Source organism: Dromaius novaehollandiae, chromosome Z (genome assembly GCF_036370855.1).
Source record: "Dromaius novaehollandiae isolate bDroNov1 chromosome Z, bDroNov1.hap1, whole genome shotgun sequence".
NCBI lineage: Eukaryota > Metazoa > Chordata > Aves > Casuariiformes > Dromaiidae > Dromaius > Dromaius novaehollandiae.
The window spans coordinates 41,773,999-41,795,557 of record NC_088132.1 but is presented as its reverse complement, the minus strand read 5'-3'; the positions used below and the strand labels follow the sequence as shown (position 1 = coordinate 41,795,557).

At 40.0% G+C, this 21,559-nt stretch overlaps 1 long non-coding RNA gene across 13 annotated transcripts in view; it reads right to left on the bottom strand.

The window, feature by feature from the left end:
• LOC135324986 (uncharacterized) overlaps window positions 1–21,559 on the bottom strand; it is a 152,654-nt gene that overhangs the window by 64,405 nt on the left and 66,690 nt on the right. The gene's annotated exons all lie outside the window — the stretch shown is intronic.

The window sequence follows — 21,559 nt, the reverse complement described above, 5'->3', positions numbered from 1 at the left end:
AGCAAGACTTTAGCACAATTTTGGATTCAAAGCACTGGCCAGATTCAAAGCATTGGCCACTTTCAAGATGATCTGATAACCAGCTATAAATAAGGACAGCCATTTCTATTATCATTTTTAAGCTTTAGTCTAGGCTGGATCTACTCTTACTGGTGTCACTGAGAGCTGTGTCCAGTTTCATGTCCTACTAAAAAGGCTACTCTGTTTTGTAAAATGCTTGCTATTAGCTTTAGCTTCCAAAAGATTTGCAACTGTTTACCTAAGACTTCAGTTGATTAAATGAATTTCTAGTAATTTACAAACTTGTAAATCCCAGGGAAAGTTTTGTTTCGGGTCTCACCTATTGGTTTAAATCGCTTCCACATATTTTATTGGCTACTCAAGAAATATCAAAGGGACTATGATGTACTAGTTAACTAAGAGCTGGTAAAGCAAACAGTGCTGTTCAATAAGGAGGGTATTGTGCGGGGATGCCCACGTCCCCCCCCAGCTGCACGGGGGGCCAACTTCAGCAGCTTCTCCAGCTGTGGTTACTTTGCCCCAGTTTGCCCATGGAGGAAGCTACTTTTTTGCAAAGCCACTTTTGAGAACTGCTGATGAAAATATTATAGAAGAGACAAATTTTACATCAAGCTGCTACCAGTAGCATTCTTACTGCTCTGGAAATTGTCTCTGTTAGTGTTTATTCAGAACCAGCTCCTGCTACCCTTGTTAGCATAAGGGCATTTAATACAAAGCAGAGAACAGAACAAGATTTTTCCCTAATTAAATATTTACTACTAACATCTGTGACTGTGGTGTAGCTCCTGTTGTGTCTCTTTTTAAAGCCTATTTCAGCGAAATCACATCTTCACTTCAGATCTTTAAATTGGAGCCATCTTTGTACGGCTGTTGAAATAGCTATATAACTGAAAGCAAATGTCCACCTAGTTCTTGAAAATGGCTCCTTCAAATACAGAGGATTTAGGTTCAGAAGAATAAAGAGAATGTTCTCTCTATATGGAAACCAGACATTTGTTCTCTATTGGTTTTCCTGAAATAGAAATAAAACCTGTTTATATATTAGACTGAAAAATATATGCCTTGTTTCCTGGGTATGCATGAATGTTTACGATCAATATAAAATGAGTGATGAAATACATGAAGCACATAATTATTCACAGGAGTTCAGAAAGAGAAAAGGGTTTGATGATATGTATCTTCTATTCTCCAAAAAGCATACAAAATACTTTAGAATACTATTTTTTCTGTTTTAGATAAAAAACATGAAGTTAAAAAAAATAATCTACTCTATGCATTAAACTCTTATAGGCACTTTGTTTATTTTTACTACTTTTTAATATTTTCTTTTTACATTTATTTTCCATAGAAACCAGTCTCCATTTTCCTTTAATTTATAATATAAACTGAACGTTATATATTCAGTGTAACTGAACATTAATAGGGTCCTTTCAAAGTAAAACAGATCTTCGTTACTTGTCATTAAAGACGATGTTCCCATAAAAGATGGTGGCTATGCGAAGATTTGAAAATGAAGGGTGATTTATTATCTAACCCTGCAAAATGTTGATTGTACACAAAAAGACTGAAACAAAAATTCATAGCCCATTATGGATATCAGATTAACCAGGTACCTCTTAGCACCTTTTTGCATGAAGAATCTTTTCAGTCAGTTCTTCATAATCCCGTTATGGGACCAAAATAAACTTTTTGAACCATTATGGGACAAAATCCGTATCTCCTGCTGCTTCTTTTCCCCATCATTGGAAAAAGGACATTTTATCAGAACAATTTCACACAGAATTCTTACCCATTGGTGGTCACTGGGGCAAAAACACTTGGGGTTTAAAAGCTTTGACGTTGGACGCACCCAACACAACTGTGCTCTGGATGCATTGTGTCATTAGGCCAGACGTTTTATAAAGATTAGCAGAGGGATTATCGTTAGCAGAAGTCCATGGCAGAGAAACTCAAAGTGAAATGTTCCCTTTTGGTCACACTACGCCCAACAGAAAGCTAAAATAAAAGGGAAAAAGGAGCAAGCATAATCATTTCACAGATGCTGCAGCTGCCATGCTTAGGAGAAAGAAGATTAAAATGTACTTTAATATCTTGTGTCTCTTAGTTTGCAGCTTTCAGGTTCAGCTAGAGCTCCCATTTGAGGAGCAGAAGAAGATCTCACATTAATGCCTCACTAGGATATCTAATAGGAGCTTTTCGAATCAGGTATTCTACAGAGCAATGGCATTTTCAGTCTTTTAAGGGGTTAGTAGCACTAATCTATTTAATGCTTCGGGCTTGTTTGTGCACCATCATTAAAAACAAACTGGAACTCTAAGATAAACACCTTTCTCATGCCTGAGTCTTCACTTCTAATTGTGAAAGAAACTCCCATTAATAACCCATTTCACTAGACCATTCATCTTGAGCAGGATGTTTTAAAGCTCAGGGCTTTAGAGCAAAAAAGGTCTCATAAATTTTATCAGGACAGCACAAAAGAGAAAGCTTTCTTTTTTTTTTTAGAAGAAATGAATATTGATCAACCAGAAAGGGACTACGTATTTTGATACATATTCAAAGCACAGTATTCAGCATCAAAAAAATCAGTGATTATTCTGTGTATAGGCCCATATTTCACAGGCAATGAAGGTTGGGTCTAAGAAATGAACCTGCATCTTTCCTGAGAGTACAGAATACTGAGTGTCCACAGCAACCAAATAATTTCTGTAAATAAAGATTTTGTTTTGTAAATGGTTTTCTAAAACCACAATCATTTTTGTAAATAGGCATTCAATTCAAAGAGGATTCCTGGGAGAAGGTTAATTTCTAACATTGTTTAATGTAATTGAAAACCATTTTGTCAGAAATAATGATTAACATATTCAGAAATTGTCCGTGCATGTATGCCGCATTAAATAAAAAATGTCAGACCCATCCATAAACTCTCTACTGGTTACACACAGAGAAGACTTATTCCCTAATGTTACCCCAAATTATTATACATTGTCCTTCAGCTGATTGTGGCTTCAAGCTATTACAAAACAATTAGAAAGTAAGATCCACGCAGTCAGTCGGGTTATTACATTCAGTATGAAAAGATGCCTTGCAAACAAAGAGAAAATGAAGAGGTGAGATTGGCAGAAATTCTATTATTCAGCTTGCTGTGAGTTTGTGGGCAGGAGAGCTTACAGGGGGTTGTACACTTTATGAAAACCACTCGAATTTGAGAACCCTTGTGGTTTTTCATGCTTTATTTTGTTTCAGACTTTGACTATGACTAATTCCTTGACAGAGCTGCTTTCTTAATTCCCAAAGTACTGTTTGTGTTGGAAAGCTAGTTCATGATTAACATCTTGTTTGTTTTTTAAAATGTTACTCAGATCTACAATGGGCAAACTACTTTTAAGACATTTTTCATGCAAAACAAACCATTGCATTCTGTACTTATTATTCCCTGAGAAAATATGCCCAAAATTAAGGTGATGGGGGGAGAAAAAGAGGGAAAAGTGCACCAGTCTTTGTGCAATGGCAGCTTGTCAGCTGAGTCTTCTGAGTCTTCTTCTGTGTAGCAACACACATTTCTTATTTTGTTACTTTTCAGAAAAGTATGTACTGATTAATTCTCCTAATTGCACATAACTGTACCTTCTGAGTGGATTTCCTCTCTTTCCCCTTCTAGATGATTTACCCTCTGGTTCCCTTTTCACCAAGGAAGGCTTGATAAAAAAAGCTGGCAATATTTCTGGTTAATATGGTAAAGGTACTTACAATATTTATGAACCCTGACACCAATAATCACATTCTATGATCATGGCTGACACCTGATCTTGTTGGCTGCAATGTAGTAGTCAAATTTCATTAGGACGCAGATTAGGCTTGTAACATTTCCAGCCGTAGCGAAAGCAAGCACACCAGCGAGCAATCTAATCTACGGATATTACCACCACCTAAAAGGGCAGGCCCGTGCTGTAATTTGTTCCTTAATTAGACCTGAGTGCACAGTTGCGATGCTTCTGCTTGCGTCGCAGGACATTACTTCAACATAAAAGTGTTTGAATTTTATCAGGAGCATTTTCAGACACAAAAGAAACAGATATTTTCTAGACCACATTAAATTGGAGATAATGATATTTCCAAACATTTCCATTCAAAAATGTTAAGGCCCAGTGGTGAAGCCAGAGGCACACAGTCATCTCCTCATTTGAGCTCCTCTGAGTATCTCAAAATGGTGACACCAAACAGAGGCAATGTCACCGTGCACAGAGCAAGGGCTGGGCTTTAATGGGAAGTGCTAGCTTTTTTCTTTTTTGAAGACAAGAGAAAAGTATACTGACTTCAAACAGACCGGGGCAAAAGTGAGTCTGAAAGATGAGACATAAGTGTCTTATTCGCAAGAAGCAGGAAGCATCCCAGTTTGTCATCTGTGGTATGTTACTGAGACACAGTGACGCTGACCTGATGGACACATCCAAGTTGTACATCATCATTAGCAGCAGGAGCTTTTCAAATGATGAATGAAATAATTCTGCAGGCTGTTTCAGTGCCCACAGCATTTTGACCCCCAGTCGGGACCCTGCTAGTTCAAAGGAACAACACGAGGGCTTGAGGATGAGGTTTCACAGTGGACCTGAGCCAACCTCACAGCAGACCTGAGCCAACCTCACAGCATGCTGCCACCAACAAGGGCTGCCTGGCTTTCGCCTGCCCTCACCCACCAGCCACGCAGCCCTACTGCCAGTTAGCTCAGCAGCACAAGTGTTTCTGAATTTGCTGAGGCAGTTTTAGGCTGGACCACAGGGCTGGGAACATGGTGGGGAGGAGGCGAAGGAGCAGGATCTCAGCTTGGGGGGTGGGACACGCATATTTCGTAGATCGACTCACCTGCATGGTGCAGCCTCAACCTGAGCCTTCACTTAAGCATGTCGCATGCTACTGTCATGTCATGGCGGTCTCTGGTTAGCCATGGTCCATGACAAATCCCACCCGTGAGAGGAGAATAGACTCCAATCCATCGTATGTAAATGGAGAAGACGAAAGGAAACGGATGTCCAAGTGTTTCTGGAGAGAGTTTATTTCTCCATTCTCCCCCTCGTCCCAACATGCTCTGATGGAAGCAAATGGTAGTAAATGAACTTTTCAGTAGCTGAGCGGAACGGCACATTTTTTTTCTCTGTGAGAGTATACTGTGGTCACCGCATGCAAATAGTAAGTTGCTATGATAAGCAATGGTCTAAAACCAGACAACTGTTTACTTAGTAGCTAAAAATTAATAAATATTTATCAGTAATGTTTTTACAGTGGTTAACTTATGTGGTTATAGTCTGAACAACTTTCTAAATTAAAAAATTTATTTAGTAATTAAATAATTCCTGTCATCAGTGGCTTTGAGCCCCACAGTTCCTTGGAAAGAAGAAGTGGGTCCTAAATGGGAGGTCATGGCTAAATGCTTGCCTGTCTTTCAGGCTTTCCTCTCTCCTAAATATCGACAGTCCTCACCAAGGAGAACCATAGTGCTTCTTATGAGTTTCAGTTCCACAGACAAGGTGCTCGTAAGGGACAGAGTGGGTGATACACAAGGATCCCCATTTTTGCAAAGTTTGTGCTTACAGAAAAGAGTTTTCCTCTTTGTCATAAGAACCCCCCTCTTTGAGCTGGGATCCCCAGAGCAGCTGTGGACAAGAAAGCTCCTGGTATACCTGGGATGACCATGGCTTTTTTTATAACAGTGACATTGGCTCAAGGCACAGCAGAGCAATACAGTGGAAATGCCCCCCTTTTTTTCAGTACCAGTCTACAACCTGAAAAAGCAAGCTACCATCTATTTCCACTCCTGCTTTATATTAAATCAACAATAGCTTATACTCAACCTAGAGAAGACCAATAGCTAGAGCATTCAGAATAACTCTTTTCTTAGGCATTTCCATCTGGCAGTTTCACCAACCTTGCTTTTATTTTTTGGCTACCAAACACAAAATCCTGGCTTCTGGAGCAGCTCAGGCTCCAGGATCACTCCCAGAATCAGTCAACGGATGAGTGGAAGGCTCAGAAAGCTTCAGCTCAGGAAGGGTATATAACTAACACACACCTGGAATAGCGCACATATATTTAAAATACTACAATCTTTCATGAACTGGTCACACTTCATATTTCTTCCATCTTTTCCTTTTTAAATGTCACTGAGGTAGGGATGCACCTCACTTCAGATGTACCATGATATGGGTGTGGGGCAGGGAGGAGAAGCTGACATTAAAAGAAGAAAACAAAGTACCCAGTGGCAAAAACTGCAGTTGTGAGCAACGACAGCATATGGCACGCATGAATTATTCTGACTGATGTCCCTGTGAAAGCCGCTGGTTTCTGCAGCTGCAGGATCCCCTGCAACAGCGCGACAACCTTGGAGGGCAAAGCTTAATTGCTTACCTGCTTTGGGCAACAATGAAGAGACCTTTCTCAGTCTAGATTACAGGCATATTTGAACCACTTAATTAAATGCCTTGCAGCATTTTATAGAAAGGCAAGTTGGAAGTGCCTGAACTTTGTAAAGTCAGAAAGTGGATACAGCGATATGACAAAACAAAAACGCTACAGAAATGTCAAGAGAAATCTGGGGAAGTTCTGTGCTACGTGGCACATTGAGTTTATTACAATAAAGTACATATAGCACCTACAAAGGAAATTTCTGTGTCATTTTTTCAGATTTGCACAGAGCCCACGTGTACACAGAAAGCTACAACCGTTGTAAACAGCCAAGGATTAGCATTAGGATCATGGGAAATAATTATCATTTCCAAAGACCTATTCAATGAACTTAAAAATTTAAAAAAAACATGACTAGATTTGCTCTATTTAGAGATGGACAACAGTGGGGGCCTCAGCTATTGCCGCTTTACGACTGCATCAAGATGCCTCCCCAGAGAATTGTGTCCAGGACTCTGGTTTTATTTTCAAAATAACAACATTGTATTTCCTCTTCATTGTAAAAATGCTCAAAAATGAGACCTACTGCACACTGGTCTTCCTCTAGAGTGCCACAGAGAGACAGGAACTACACGATTTCCTTCACGGTCCCCTGGATTTTGAGATATGACAGATACAAAACACCGTATTTTTCCACACCTACCTCAGCGTCAGGGTGCCGCGCAGGCTGGCGGCTCGGGGGAGCTGGCATCCGCAGGGGCTGCCGGCGGGGCAGGGTAGGGCCTGGCAGCCCGGGCCTGTCCCACCGCCCCGCGAGGGAGCAGGGCACGGGGGGCAGCTAGGGAGATGCTGCATGTGGCACCACCGAATCAGGCAGCTTGTACTGGGGAACCGGAGTATCGTTCCGGTTTTAACCCAAAGAGGGAAATAAGACCAGAAACACAGGCTGGGCACTGGAGTAGCCAGGGCCATCTCAGACTGAAGCCTTTTGCTTCAAGAAAGCCTAACTATACAGCCACCTGCAGCTATTGTTATGTTGATGGCATTTCAGTCACACCAGTTTAAAAAATGTGCCCTACCCAGAAAAGCACTTAAAAGGTGTTTAATTTTAAACATATGAATACTTTCACTGCAGTCAATGGAGCTACTGAATGTTTACTGTCAAGCGGGTGTTTAAGGCCCTTCTATCAGGCAGCTGATTTTCCCATCCCTTTTCAGCGGATGGCACAGACTATCAGCAACTATTTTTTAAAAAGCTTCAACAAAAAACAAACTGCATGCTTGAGCTAACACAAAATGAGAGCTTCAGCTGCAAGTGACATTGCTTGTCTTAGTTCTAACAGATAGAAGACCATGGGATTTTTCGTACTAGCTTGCAACTAATCACTTAGCCACTTAATATAACATGACTAGAGTATAATAGTTCTCAACCTGACAGTTTTCCCTGAAGACAGAAAAGGAAGCTTTGTAATTGATGATAAGGAAAGACAGACATATACAGCTTCTGGTTTTCAGATTAGCCTTGATGATGAGGACTTCCCAATTTCCAAAAAAAATGGTGACAGACAAATAAAAAAATTATGGCTATCGAGCCACAATTCTGTGTGTAGCCTCAGAATCTGAAGGCTTATACAGAATCTGAAGGTTTATACAACCTCAAGACAGAAATAAGGCAGAAGCAGTAGAAAACAACATTCCTTGTAAAAGAAATGATAATATACTTATTTGGTACTCTTATGCTAATCTACTATTTCAGAAATATTCCCTGCTGTTTCATGTGCCTATAATACGAATGTCCGTAAGGCTGTTTCCCGTTCCATGGCAGCTGATGAGTAGAGATGCTCCCTGACAGCAACAAAATGATACAGTTCCTCTCAATTGGAGAGAAAGAAGGCAGGGAAAACTAAGGGAAGGTCTTCCACTCTCTGTTCAGGGATCTCCTATCTGCTGGCAAGAAGAAAAACAGAGAGAGGTAATAGCTGGCAACAGAGGACACACAAGTGAGGACAAATTTACTATTTTTGTGAATGCGTGAACTCTTTGACCACTTCCCTGGAAGCAGCGAGTAGTATTTAACACAGGCTGTTACTGCTGCTTCATAAATCCAACTCATCTGGTTGAGATGTTTCTCATGGTGTACATGGCAGAAACAGCAAACAGATCTGGAAGATACCTACTCAGCTTTAAATGAGGTCTAGCCTAATAATCTCAGCTGTTGCACCATTTTTAAGAGATTTCTGTAAAAAGAAGGGTCTGATGACAGAGACCCAAGTCTGAGAATGGGAAAAAAATAAGAGATTGTTATAAAGAAGTTAGGGAATCAAGAAAATGACTTCTGAAATCCCCAGATTCTTAAACTCCCAATAGAAAATGTGGGTTGCAGTTAACAGCTTGGTCTAAACTGTACTTGGAGGTATATTTATTCCCAATATGTGGGTGTTAGCAAGTAATGCAACATCTTACTATATAAATAACAGTGAGTAATTACTGGATTCTTCTGTGACATATGGAAATCAAGTCTAAGACTAAGCACTGATGTGGTAAAACAGCACAGACCTGCTGCGTTTATGTCAGAACATTCAGCTGGAGAGGGGCAGTGGAGACAAGGTGAATAATAAACAACTTTTCCCAAATGATGGGTGATCAATTCTGGCTGCTTTCCAACTGCTCTGTGATAGGTCAACTCTAACTGTACAAAACTTCTTGTTACCAGCAGTACCAATTCTGAGTCTCACAGCACTTTAAGTGGTGGGTTAGACTCCATTTGAGAACCATGTGCACATTTAGGGCTCAAGAAACCTTTTTTCTTCACTTTCTTCTTTTGAAAGTTGTAAGAATCAAAATTTTTCGTATTACTTTAAAAAATGAGTCATCTTGTCATTGTCAAATATACTTCTGGGTTCTCAAGAGAAATAGTTAATTGCCAAGAGCCTTCTGAAAAAAATATCTTCACCAAGCACCTTCATAATGAAACAAGCTACATTTCTCATGGAAGTCACCATGACTAGCCCAGCCATTTAGAGTTCGTACGCAAATCATAGAGAAAAATGCTAAAGTTAATCTCTAGCAATGACAACGGAAGCTGAAGAAGCGGAGAGCTGTGATTACTTCTCCTGTTTTGCAAGCTATTTATATTTACTATTATTTTCACTGCTTCCCTGCCCTCCTTTCACACTCATTTGTATTCCACTTGTTTTGCTTAGTTGTTTAGGAATAGGTCTAGCAAGCCTCAAGAGCAGGCAGAGAAACTTTCATTCCACACGCACTCAGGTTGAAACCACCTCTGGCGGGTTGAAACCACCTCTGGTGCAGAAGCTGCGCAGCTACCTTACTGACTGTGTCTATGCTAACACACTGTCTCTCAGCCAGCCAGCTGAACCACCCAGCTCCCAACCCAAGGCTGGGGCATGCTCACCCAGAGGCAGGCTGGTACAAGTTTATTCAGCCTTTATCAAGTTTATTTATATTAATAAACTTAATTAATATTAAGTTTAGTATTAATTATATACATATATTTATAAATATTATTAATAAAATTAATATTAAGTTTATTTAACTGGCTGTTAAAATCCATCTCCAGCAAGGCCTGCTCCCCAGCTAACCCCTTTTCTAGGGGATTTGCTGCTCTTACACAGGTCCATGGGTAGCGACTCTACCAACCTGGGGCTGGGCTTTGGGGTCAGACCAGCTGTTCCTCCACCCTACATATAAGCCTGGTCTTCAGCAGCTCCATGCTCTCAGTTTTTCTCTCCACTTCCATGAGTAGACTGGCCAAACTTTCCTTGGCAGCCCAAGTCTGCCTCTGACTAAGAGTGCCTGCAGACTAGACATGCCTCTGTCTTCACCGAGGCATGGTCTGATCCTGGCTAGGTCCTGCTCAAATACAGCTCAGAAGGCCTCTCGTGAGTAGAATTCAATACATGTAAGTTCTCCATATGGATCACTAGGACTTCAGAAACATGGAAAGACCACTTGCTGGGGATGTCCCACAGCTCAGCAATGGAGAATGCTAACTCATGGACATTTGCCTGTCCTTCTGTCCCCTTCAGGAGTGGATACCTCCATCCATTTCAGATCTACTACCTAAATACTTTTCAAAAAGACAGCGGCCTTTTAAAGGAGTGAGCAGGCCTTGCTTTTTTTCTTTTCAAACACAGCCAGAAGAAGAGGCAGTGGTGGTCAGCCTTTATATAACTTTATTGCCTATGCCTCCTCAGTTCATAGGTCCCCTTTGAGTTCTGTGGCTTCTCCTCACTGAGGCATCTGCAAGAGTTTTGCTTTCAGTATCTCTTCTGTTTTGGTACTCCTGCCTTTTGATGGAGGCAATTAGTGTAGTTATGAGCTGTGGATGTGTTTTTTGCCTTAAATCTACCTCCATGCAAGGGACAGAACTCTGCCCTTAGAGGTCATATTGCACCTATGCTATGCTATTTCATTTATAAACAAAAAGTGCTAAAAAAGAGAGAGAGTAAGACCAAAGTAAAGGAAATGGTTTGCATAGCATATTTCATCTGCTTACATGCATTCAATATTATTTCAGGGTGAAATTAATTTGACACGTCCAGAGGAACATTTGATCATGAAGCCCCTGTGAAAGAATAGTCCGAAACTCATGCAAAGACCATTTATCTTCTAATCACCTGTCTCCTTGCCTCAAGCCCTTAGTATTTCCAGAAGACTGCCCACCCCCAATCAAGCTGAGTGGCCTCCAGATCCTATTTCCATTGCTCCTTGGGGAAGGAATTAGCTCACACTCTCTTGCTGCAGACATCCAGTTGCTACCTCTGCTGACCTCAGCTGTTGTCATGATCTGCCTAATAAAATTAAAGCAATTTTATGTGAGAAGGCTTTGCAGTTAGACAGAGATTAAACATACCTTTAGCAATGTCTCCAAATTAAATTTTCAGGTCATAACTCTGCAGCTCCAGGCCATTCCCTACTAAAAGTACTGGGCCAAATTAAATCTCTGAATGCACTATTCAGAATTGCTTTTTAGTATCATAAATATTAATTTTTTTAGTCCTTATGCCAATCCTAAGAAGCCACAGCCTTGAGTTAAGCTATGTTTCAGCACTACATGATACATGAAGCATCAACTATCTATAACAGAAAACACTGTTTAACCAATATCAGGATCATTCCATAAGCTTAATAAGTGGTAGATGCAGTAGAAACACGTACTGTGAAGCACTGAGTAAATCATCTATCACCTTAGAAGCTCCCTTTATAACACAAGAGGATGGGGTATACACTAAGTAAATGTTTAGCTCTGAAGTGAAATAATAACCCATAACCACTCTTAAAGAAACTACAGGGTATGCAGCCAGCAGTTCTGTAATCAAAACAGGTGTTTGCAGCAGCCTGTAAACTGATGATAAAAATCCAACCAGAAAACTACTCTATGAACTACGCTTAAGAAGAATAAACCATCATGTAAAGGGAAGACTGGAACTAAGCAGCACAATACATTAGAAAAGATCCTATGACAAAAAAAGACTAGAGGAAAAAAACACAAATATCAAATGAAAATTGGATGTCACTTTATTTAAAGTTGTATTTTCTTATGAAAGAAAAAAGGGGAGCTAAAATGAAACATCTGTGTTGTTTCCTACATTCTTTTTTTGTCAACTTTGATAGAAGGGATTCAAGTCAGTATCTATTATCACACAGGAGACCAGAGTCATCATATGCAAAATCTGTGCAGTTACTCTTAAAAGCAAAGCAACTATTCATTTTCTCATTAACCATAGACCTAGAGAATCCTCATTAGACTGCTAGAGGGACGTGTGGATTTACTGGCTTTGTACTGGCTTTGTGCCAGCTCAAGAGCACCCACTTTTGTGTCCTGGCTCCTTTTACTGTCTTGTATTTTAGACTTGAATTCACACACACAGGTCTCTCCCTGCCTTAAAGACAAATAGGTTCAGTATGGGAGCGCAATGACATGCGTGAGCCTTAGGAGAAGGAACAGAAGTTGCAGTGCAGAAAAGTCTGGGATAACACAGAAAGTTTGTCTGTGTGACTGGAATGAAAGGCCCAATTGCGGCAACTTTAAATGGTTCTTTTAATAGAGGCTAGTCTTGGTGTAAAATGTTTCTTCTGGTCTCATTCCTACCCCCACTCCCCATAGCAAATAAAGCAGAAAAGGAAGAAAGCACAGTAAAGGGAGAGAAAGTAGGAATCATGTATATGGAAGGGGTCCCTGCAGACACCTCTGGGGAACCTCCTTTCACCTTTCATTCGCAGTGCAGGGGCATTACTACCGAAACCAAGAGACTGATGGATAATTTCCTGCAGCTTCTTTTCCTATTCAACAAAGCTATTAATAAACATTAGCATACTAAAGCATTTCAAATTGCTTACTTAATAGATATGTTCAGAACACCAAATACAGTTAAATTAGTTTCTGAGATGCCTTGTATGTCACACAAACTTCTGGATTTCCCTTTTGGCATATATCAGCGTTGCTATTACCTGGGGAAAGTAAGTCAATTAATTGTAGCTGTACTATAGCCTGGAGCTTAACCATAACCTGCCATCCATGAGCTGTCTTTCAGGAAAAAAAAAAAAAAAGAAGGAAAAGAAAAAGAAAAAAGCGCAGCTTTTGGGCCACTATTTCCTTTTTGTCTGGAATTTGAAGCAGGTGTTCCCAGCTCCACTGCAGAATACGAGTACCTGTGTGACAAGATCAGGGGAGGGCAGGTTCACTCCTGGCGATACCCCTGCTCTGCGGGAATGTGGTAGGCCCACCAGGCTTTTCATGAACCCACAGCACCTACCCGAGTGACAAAGCAGACGGAGTTTGTTGTTCTGTCTCATCAGTCTTTCTACATGTAAAAGTTTCTAGTGATACTAATGTTCATTTCTAAAAATAGAGGTATTCTATTCACAATTTTTGTGGAGCTAAATATTAAAAATATTAAAAATAAATATTAAATTTTTTTGCAGCAAACTATTTGTATGCGTATATAACCGCTTGGATTATATCCCTCTTTTTCTTTTTTATTTTGCATCTGCCTCCAGATGATGTCAAAACTGCAACTGTGTAAAATGCAGAGATCTATCTTAAACTTGCACATTCTTACTGCCCACCATCTGCTATTCAACGCTAATTCAGTGCCTGGGAAAGCACTGGCATGTCACACTGCAGAGTCATTAATTGCATTTGCGCTGTAGTATTCTGCACTTGGGATGCCAGTCTCCTCACAGTATATGCACGTGTAACTCCCATTAATGTTAATGGTGTTAATTTACAAATAGGAAGCTCAGGCACACTCAGAAGGGACTATGGTGCCCTTGGGGTTCCTTCCTCTTTCATCTGTAGTCACGATTTCACATTAGGCACTCTCTAAATGCATAGTTACAACCTGATCCAAAAAGAACCACTTATTTTTCCTTCTTGGCAACTAGTGCAATTACACGATGTTAAACAATAACACAAAGCAATTAGTTCTCTAAGAGGGGAGAAATAAAGCATTTTCTGTATAGCAATAGAGCACTCCACAGGAACCAATGTCATTTCCCACTGATGTCTCATTACTTGTGATTAGGGCCGCTCACACTGAACAGCCCCAGCATGCCAACCTGGCAATGCTTGTAATAATAGTAATTAATCAACATTTAGCACTTACAAAGCACTCCTCATCCATAGATCTCAAAGTGTTATAAAAAAGATGCAGGAGCAAGCTTGCACAGTGAGCTTAACCCCTAGGTTAGATGAAAATCAAGATCTCCTGACCACTTACCTTTGGGTAGCTCTACCTCTCTGGTTATACCTATACTGCTAAATAAAAGAGGGACAAGAATTGCTCTCTGATGGCACCACTTGACAAGTGTCGACACTACTTTAGGGCTTGCCACCTTTGGAACAAATTTATCTTGGAAGGAGCCAGTTGGAGCAGTTCAAAGCACAGCAGGGGAGAGAACTAACGAAACTCGGTGGATAATCACAGCCCCACTGCTCTGACGCATCCCCTGGTCTCCTCCTATTTAGCAGTATTGGTGCATCCTTCACTGCTGATATCTTTGACTCAACATAGCTAAGCCCACCTGTCCCTACTGATAATCTCCAGCCTCCTGATAACAACAGGCTATCTTTTTCATATAATTTACAGTAATGATAAAAGAAAGGTTTTTCTCACTTCTTAAAAGCCTTCCCAATTTCTGAGATTGTTTTGAAATATTATTCCTTGGAGCCATATGAGTTTTTCTGAAGAAAGCTCATCACTACTGCTAGGTGGAATCAAGCAAGCAAATCATGAAAAAAGCTGTCAAAAAAACTTCACTAAGGGGAAAAAAATCTGAATATTTCAAACTGTTAAAGAACATTCAGCATCTTAATGAAGTCTCACCCTGTACAGTAACAAAGTGCAGAGAATTCTGAGGCGATGATACTAAATCATGGGCTAAGAAGTGCTGGTGAATATATCTTGTGAATTATTTAGAAAAACAAATGCATCTCAGAATTTCAGGATCTGCTTGCAAATATTTCATGAGCAACAAAAGAGATACAATTAGATGAATATATTACTCACTATGATTTGTTTGACTGTCTCAATAAATCAATTAGCCCCACCTTTAAAATCAATAACAACAAAATGATTTACTGGCTTTGTTCGGTGTTGTATCATGTTATATATGATATTTATACTTCCTAAAAAATGGCAGCTCTGCAGTTCTTTGTATTAGACTTCATTTTTCTTGCTGAGTTCACAGAAGGAAGGAAAGTACCAGTAATTATTTCTTCTGATAAATGTAGATGATGTTCAGATGCTTTTTATGTTAGCTTTCATAGCAAGAAGTCTTGGTGAGACTTGCAGGTTTGGCGGGTTTTATGCACTAAGCAAAACCAAAGGAAACTCTATAGTATCATTATGGTCATTCACTACGGCTGTTGTGAACCAGGTCAAATCTTCACAAGGAGCAACGTCGGTAGCAGTACCACACTTCCTATTTACAAACGCTGCCTAGCATAGATTAAATCTGCTCATAAAATATTTCAAAAGGCATTTCAGAAGCCACAGTTCGCAGTTCCCTTCCACACGAGGGCAGATGCTCAAGTCTGGCTCAGCCAATCTTCCGCTGGGATATAGGAGAGGGAAACATAAGCAAGCTATTTTCACTGCTTTTATTGAGCCAGTCAGATGCCGCTTTGGTATCACAGTTACTTAGGAATGACCTAAGGGCAGGCCTGGCTGATGAGCAGCCGAAGCTGTACCACTAATTTACCAGTTCCCGTACTTCTAAACTGCATAGCACGGTGGCAAGAAGTCTTTAAAACCGACTTTAGCTTACTCGGTGCCTTTACCACCCCACCTTCTTTTCAATAGAGAGTAGTTAAGACGTGATGGGAAAAGAGACAGGAAAAAATAATCCACATGTGACTGAGAAAATGCCCCGACATGTCTCCCTGCCCCGCAGCTGCCTCCTGGGCAGGAGCACAGCGGCCGGCCCGGCAGGCAGTCCCCGTGCTGGGCGGTGGGCAATCACGGGAAAGCACAGGGCATGTACGAGGCAAGCTAATGCAGGGTTTGCTGTTTGTGTTCCCTGGCTCGGGGCTTTGTAAGAGATTTTTTGTTCTTTTCTTCATTAAGAGAAAAATAAATCCCCATTTGTAACTGCAAGGCCATTTAGACACCTCTGCACACACTTATGGTTTCAGACACTGTGTATGGTGACAGGTACAGTAGTACTAGCTTTGTGGACTGAAGAAAGAGTTTCATATTCCACAAAGAGATACCACTGCTTAATATTCTGCCCCAATGCTTAAACTGCTGTTAGCTCCAGGGAGTCTCTATTAACAGTTTTCACACATGGAAGAAAGTGCTTTAGATTACAAAGATGTTTTTCAGTATTGCTACAGTTGGTACAAAATAATTGTAGAGTTTCTTTATTTCCCCTCTTCTTTTGTAGAAAGGAAAAAGACCATTTATGAAAATACATGATCCTGCTGAGCTTGCTCCCAAGCGCAATGGGAGGAAGGGGGCAAAGCAGTTGGCGTAGGTTGGTATTTTTAAGTGGAAGGTATGAGGAACGTTGGTACCAAAATTTCTAAAATAGTTTGCGTGAAGAGGAGTACTTCTTTATAGTTACCTACAATATTCAATATATAAAATTTTGAAGATTTGCCCATCACTAAAACCACTCAAATTTAAATGCCTTAGTCTTAAGAATGAAAGCTTTTTTGTGCGACTTGCCGTGCAGCTTTCTAATTCTACTCTGGATGGCCCAATTAGTCTATTTAGTCTGTTGATGCGAATGAGTAATGAAATTCAGCTTGGTTTTTTTGCAGATGAGGGCCTTTAAAATGTATGCAAGTGCTCTTAGTTTGAAGAGGGTCTCAGGCTGGAAAAGATTTTGGCCTGCTTATTTTTTTTTGCACAGTATCTTCTAGCATAGCATTGTCCATTTTGATTTTCTGACTTATCCCATTGGTCTAGGCACACTCACCTGCTTTCTGTAGAGATATCTAATGAAATGAATGGCTGCACTTTAGGCATCAATGAAAGGGAAAACTCGAAAGTCAGGGCAGGCAAAATAATTAAATGTTCAGATCTCATGAGTCTGCAAAACGATGCAAGGAATCTTATAAAAATGTTCTTTAAGGCCTTTGGGATTTCAAATACAATTAGTTGGTTTATGTTTCAGCCAAAGCTTGAGAAAAAATTAAACTTTGTTCTTTCTATTTTATATTAAATATTTCGCCTCTTGGGCAATAAGATCTCTGTGGCATTTGATAATTCTGCTTCAACATACATCTGTTTTGGCAAAATAGTTTCTATCCAGTTCTTGAAACTGTGCACATAGTTGTAACAAAGTGTAGAATTGTTATGTATTTTTGAAATCGGGATCAAATAAAACTACAATATCTTATTTATCTTGTCAATTTCAAGCATATATCAAGGACCAGTTCTTCCATACAATGGAAATTGATGTAACTCAAATTAAAGGAGTTGATACCAGTTCAGGTTCTAGGGTCTATGATATGAAATAATATATTTTTTCAAACACTTTCTAAACACAAAAAGAAATGTGCTTGAAGAACTGCCTCTTAACTTGTCAGGTTTATTTGAAGTAAGTATTTATTTAATTCTCATCTCTATTACCTATACTACTTATATAAATAAGCGAAAGTGTATTTAAAACCTCTAACTAAGGATGAAATATGATAGCCAGAACTGTCAGAGAGAGATGTGTCGGCTCTTTATTTATTTCAATGTTTTACTGCATTTTATTAATTGATTTTCTCTTGAGGTCTAACCATCTTTTGTTGCTTGCTCTCCCAGAGAGAAAGAAAAGATGCTCTAAAGAAAACAATACATTTCGTCTTTTTAACGCTGGTCTTCCATTTCCACAAGCCTAAGTCAACATTCCCAAATTCCTCCAACCCATTTGACAGAGATTTCCCTTCTGAAAACCCTGTTCTGAAGGCTTGCCATGACACAAGCAAGAGTTTAAAGGATGCTAAAACTCATCCGATGAAGAATCTTGTTACTAAATAAGGATAGCTGATGTGCATAAGCACATCATGTGAAGTATGAGCAATGACTCATATTTGTACAAAGTATATTATTGATGTGTATTAGAAAGAAGGTGAGGAAACTGCATTTGAGCAAGGTCATTATGAACAAAGATGTCATTTGGGAGCTCTGCATTTAAGACCAGGCTAGTTTTCTTACTTAACTGGGTCTGTGAGACTGGGCAAACTGAAGGGAGTTGCCAGCTTTGTGGATAAAAGGCATGAATAACCCAGGCGAGATGTACATAAAGCTCTGCAAATCCCCATACTATTCCTATTATTGCAGCCCCCTGTTTTTATTACAGAAATGCATTTTTAAATTAAGAACAACAGCAGCCACAACACTTCACCAGTGGCAATGCATCTACATAGAAAAGCTCATCTGATTTAGCTGCAATCCTGGATTTAGTGCAAGTGTCACAGTGTCGAGGTTGGTAGTCCTAGCACAGCTACTGCAAGCCCTGGCTCAGGCTGTCGAGGAGATTCCACACCAAAGGGGATGACTCGCTGGTGGGGCTGTGACCACCCGGATCTGGGAGCAGCAGCAGCAGGAATAGCATGGGGCTGAGCAGCTCCCAGAGGAGCTGCTGCTGTCTGACCTGGTCTGCCATCTCCAGCTTCTGGAATAGCATGTTCGTCCACCCCCAAAATCTGCAGTCTCTGCTCCTGCTTGCGGTTCAGACTCCACAGAGTCTTTGTGTCTCTCCTGATGACCCCCATTAATCATGAACCAGATGATATATAGTCATCAGGGACAAGGGCTTAGAAGAAAGATCACAGAACTACTTACTCCTATTTGGGATTTCCACGTCGGCTTTCTAAATTGTGGCAAATACAGAATAAGCCTTAGGTCCTAAAGGGAACTGTAAGTTTATGGAGAAGGAAGATCTGGAATATATGCTGACAAAAGGGTCATTATGCTTTTGGAGAATAGTAGGGAAAGTAAAAAGCAGAAAAACTTCTGTAGATGGTTTTCTAGCATTTTGGGAACTAGCAAGGAGATGAATAAATAAAGAAAGGAAAGTTTTTTGTCATGAAGTGATGCAAATCTGAGACATTTCTAATGAAGATAAAAAATGACTCAAGTTTGGGCAGTCCTTCATTTTTATGAGCTACTTCATCTCTCTTTTTTTTTTTTAACATCCTTGTTTGTTTTATATCTTGGTGAAGTCTCATTTCCTCCTTTGTATGCAACTGTAGACTACTGAATACAAATGAAACAGGAAATTACAAAAGGAGAATTAATATCCATACTCAGCTTCCATTAGTCCTACTCCCACTGCTTATGTAACATCAAGATTGGCAAAGAATTAGAGAGGATTAATGACCCTTGCAGCTGCATCCCATTCAGTAAGGAACTGCTAACTAAGCAATACTCCAATATTACATTTATTACTTTTTTTACAATACTCCTTTAATCTTTTCCATATGTCCTCCCTCTTCCTATGATGGATTGTTCAACTTAAATAATGAGTCAATTACTGGGGGCAAATCACTCTTGTAGCAGATACTGTTCTCCCCACTATTGCAGATACTATAAAACTGTTTGCAGGATAACTCTTGTTTTCATGTGGTTGCTTGTCATAGCATGGTGAGATATTTATATGCTGGGCTTCAGACTGGGCAGGGTGGGTTTTTTGCTGGGAATATTTAAGCAAAATCCTCAACAATTTTTGTTTTATGGGAAATCAGAAAACATGCTTGTACTGTGGAAAACTGTCAGCCTCACTTGTATAACTCATACAAAAAAGAAAATTATACAAAGCTTGGAACCTGTCCTGCTTAGGCATTACTGGGGAGCACAGCTGAGACCCACCAAGGGGCTTTGATGCTGTGTTGCTTAATGCTGCAATGCCCAGATATTAGGCATTCACCTTACGGAACTTCATTTGAAATCCCTGCACATCTTTTCTGAGCGTGTGAAGGTTGCCTAAATACCCTCAGCAACTACAGCAGTTTTTTTTATGGATTGCAAGTAGCAAACCGTACCCTAACCTTAAGAGTTAGCCCTAATTCATCAGCTGATACAGGCCCCAAATATGACTTGTAGTCTTTGGATCTAGATGGGCAAGAGTGGCCTCACTCTAATTTTTGGGTCACCTGATCTCACTGGTAACTTTATGCAAGGTTATAAACCTAATGCAACTTCAGAAAGGCTGTGGCAGCCTGTACAGCGTACCTTAGCAAGCCACCATTTTTGTACTGGATAAGGGTGTTTGGCAGACTTCTCAACGAAACTCAGGACCAGCAGCAGGGTTAGGTTTCAAGCCAACACAGGTGAGGGGAAAGTGCGGTGCCTAGCTTCAGGATGCGATGCCAAGCTAAGGTTTGGGGCTCACACCAACAGGGGCCACATGCACAAAGAAGGCTGAAATAGAGGATTAAAACATGCAGCAAGACACAGCAGACAGCAGAGGCCAACTTGGTGCCTAAACACCATTTGATGTGAGGTCAGAGGGATCGTGATGAATGGCATCAGAGCACAGATATGGCTGGAGTCATGCTGGTAACACACAGCGGCTAACTAGAGTAACAACGTCTTTGAGGGGCTGCCAGAGAAACTTAATGCTTGTGCTATAAAGGATTTCTGACAACACATGGAAAACAGAGATACGTTTTTAAAATGTTAAAAGTTTGTTATTCTTCCTGGGGTTACTATCACAAAATGACATTAAGGCGTTATTGCTCAGACTGCTTGGAAGATTTGCTTTTAATAGCAATGAATTCTATCAGTGGTTATCAAAAGTTTAACTTCTCCTTCCCTATTCATGCTACCTCAACTGTGCTTCAAGAAAACATACTGATTACAGCACCCTTGTGAACAGTTTCCATACTATCAGAACCTCTCCTTTTTCCTATACAGGTTAGTTTTCTTGTACTCTTCACTCTGCTCCTAATAACCAAGTAATTAGCCTCAGAGGAAAACAGCCTGGAACTGGACAAGAGCTGGGCAATCTAAACAGAAAAAGTAGTTAAGTCATCAATTTAACAGTATAAGACTATCTTTAAAACAATATATGCACAATTATACAGAAGTCAAAATAGGCTGACAGATGTACAATGCTACTCTAATACTTTCATTACTTGGCAGCTGTGCTGAGTTGGAATAACAAGCATTTTAACTTTATGAATGTAACTGGCATCACAGAGATGGGCTTGCAGTGGAAACAATGAGTAATTCTCCCACAGGAATCAGGAGATAATACAGAGTCCAATTTATTCATTAAAGTATTGAAAGCCTAGGCAAAACTAGGCAAAATCTTGGCTTTACTAAAAGAGAGGCATTTTATTAAAAGACAGGCATAATATAAAATCCTATACAAGGCAGCTAAACACTTCAGAAATGCAGTACTAGCACTGCATACTATAGTACTAATTATCATATATGCCTACTAATAACATTGCTTTGTAACAGATGTAACGAGAGATAAGAGCTTATGAGACCTTCCATGTTATTAAGAAGTCAAAATAAGATAGAAGTACAATTGCTTGTTGCTCTGCCCAAACATCAAGAAATACTTTGTCTCATACAGCTTATATTTTATCGTATATTATAAAGAAAGATAAAGCAGTTCTGCTTTTCAGAGAGTTTGAGTTATTCTAATTTTTTTTAACATAATCAGT